We start from the raw sequence: 2455 nt of genomic DNA, 5'->3' as shown, positions 1-2455 counted from the left end.
AGAAGTGCAAGCTCTCTACCACAAGCTTCTGGCATTGCCTTACGCATCAGATGGTGGCAGCATTTTTTTCCAGACAGGTTGTCTCCCAAATCACATGCCACTGGGGATGCTGCTCCCTGCCAAGAGAAGCCACAGAGGAAGGCTTAATAGTCAAGCCATGGAAGACCAAGGGAGGCTCCATAGTCGGCCTCTGGAGGCTAATCTGTGGCCCTTGGGGCTGTGGGGTCCCGGGGCCCCATCCTCCCAAGCACTGGGTCATAGGCAGTCCCCCAGCCCAGAACGCTGCTATGAGCAGCAGGAGCAGAAACACTCTTCAATAGGATCAGCGGCACTCTACGTCTTTGCTTTGGATTTGGAGATTTCCCCTAAATTCTGACTGAGGGGGGCCAATTTCACCTCCCCTAGACTCCAAACCACTAGCCAGGCACTCCGCAGCTAGCCAAGCACACGCAGAGAGACAACTTCCTAAGCAAGTGTAACCCCGTTGAGACGCAGTTAGCTGGGTAGTTATGCAAAGCCAGAGCGCCGTAGCACGCCCAAGACTTCTGTGGGTGTAGCGGTTGGGCTGCTCTTGCCTGCTCACCAGAATGGCGCTGGGCTCAAGTTCCAATGGGCATGAGCCTGAATTCCACTTCTGGTGGACCCCTGCTGCTGCTGCTACCCTTTGAACAATTGGTACAAAAAATCTGGCTACTGCTTCTCTTTAAGAAAACACTCTGTCCTGCTGTGCACCTCAAAACAATTAATAAATACCTAAGAAAAAGCAAGCACTTCACTGCTGGGGGATAACAGGCCCTGCCAAAAACCACTGCACAAGTTCCACTGAGCTTTGAACTCATGACCGCTTGTTTATAAGAACAGTGGTCTAACCTTGAGCTATATTACAAGCTGCTTGCCCTTGCTCCAATGCCTACATAAGGGATGCTGCGCTTGTCATAGTCACGCACTCAAGGCGGCAGGCTCGTTGATGACATCTCAAGAAGTCATTCTGCAGGGGGTAAGCTATAGCACTCACCAGAATGGCCGAGTGGTTAAGGCGTTGGACTTAAGTTCCAATAGACATATGTCTGCGTGGGTTCGATCCCCACTTCTGGTAAGGTGTTGCTCTCCTACCTGGGAGCTCTAGAGAGCTAGCTTTTATTCCATTGCCTCAGCAAGCTGCTATAAGGGAAGCTCCAGCCACCCACGGCTGGACAAGGCGAATGAGTTTGCAAACCTCCCTCTGCAGTAAGGCTCCGTTTTGATTTGAACTCATGACCACTGGTTTAAAAAACCAATGCTGTGAGCCATGAAGTGGGCCCAAGACAAGTCCACCCACCTTTGTGAAACTGCACCTGCCAGGATCATCTGGGGATGGGTGCAAGCCCAAACACAACTGGATCCTTGGAGACGTCCCTACGTGTTCCTGTTTCCTTGTGAAAGCCATCAGGGAGCCCCGGGATGTCCGAGTAGTGAAAGCATTGGGCTTGCAGTCCAGTAGGCACTTATCTGTGTGGCTCAGAATCTCACTGAGGCCAGTGTGCTGATCTGCGAGCTCTAGGTCCATCCCCTTTCTCCTTTTGGTGGAGGTGGGTGGACTTGTCTTGGGCCCACTCCATGGCTCACAGCATTGGTTTTTTAAACCAGTGGTCATGAGTTCAAATCAAAATGGAGCCTTACTGCAGAGGGAGGTTTGCAAACTCATTCGCCTTGTCCAGCCGTGGGTGGCTGGAGCTTCCCTTATAGCAGCTGTGCTGAGGCAATGGAATAAAAGTTACGTGAGAGCAGCACCTTACCAGAAGTGGGGATCGAACCCACGCAGACACATGTCTATTGGAACTTAAGTCCAACGCCTTAACCTCTCGGCCATTCTGGTGAGTGCAGCAAGCTTCCCTCAGCGGAAGGACTTCTTGGGATGTCATCAAAGAGCCCACTTCCTTGAGCACAAGACTATGGCAAGTGCATCATCCCTTACGTAGACATTGGAGCAGGGGGAATGCACTCTGATGCCTGGCTCCATAGTTCAGGGATTAGTTCTCTCCTCTTGTGATGTAGCATTTATGAGTTCAAAGCTCACTGGGGCCTGGGCAGTAGTTTCTGACAGGACCTGTTGTCCCCCAGCAGTGAGGTGCTTCCCCATTTGGTTCTCACGTTTCACAGAAGTGCAAGCCTGTGGCACTGCCTTATGCGCCTGATGGTGGCTGCAGAGTCTGGGGCGATGTGGAATCGCCCAGAGTAAGAGGGCCGGATCATGTTTGAGGGTGTTCTCCTGGAGTGGAGAAGCTACTCCTTGCTGCTGGCTAAGATGGCTGAGTGGTTAATGTCTTGACTTCCACAGCCTAAAGACCCTGCCATCTAGCTATTTGAACCCTGCTTCTTGGTGGACTTTGCTGCTTCTTGTTGACCACTTGGTAGAAACCTTCAAGCAACTGCTGCTGCTACTTCCCTTTAACCTGCGCGCCTCTCACTTCTCAGT

The 2455-nt window shown here is 51.9% G+C and overlaps 2 non-coding genes across 2 annotated transcripts; one reads left to right on the top strand and one right to left on the bottom strand.

The window, feature by feature from the left end:
- Positions 1-1013: 1013 nt before the first annotated feature.
- TRNAL-UAA lies at positions 1014-1096 on the top strand. Its single transcript has one exon. It is a non-coding gene; the product is annotated as a tRNA-Leu (tRNA).
- Positions 1097-1772: 676 nt separating this feature from the next.
- On the bottom strand, positions 1773-1855 carry TRNAL-UAA. The gene has a single exon. It is a non-coding gene; the product is annotated as a tRNA-Leu (tRNA).
- Positions 1856-2455: the final 600 nt, after the last annotated feature.

The sequence above is a fragment of the Mauremys mutica genome, chromosome 6, assembly GCF_020497125.1.
Source record: "Mauremys mutica isolate MM-2020 ecotype Southern chromosome 6, ASM2049712v1, whole genome shotgun sequence".
Taxonomy (NCBI): Eukaryota; Metazoa; Chordata; order Testudines; family Geoemydidae; genus Mauremys; species Mauremys mutica.
This window is presented reverse-complemented; position numbering and strand designations above follow the sequence as displayed.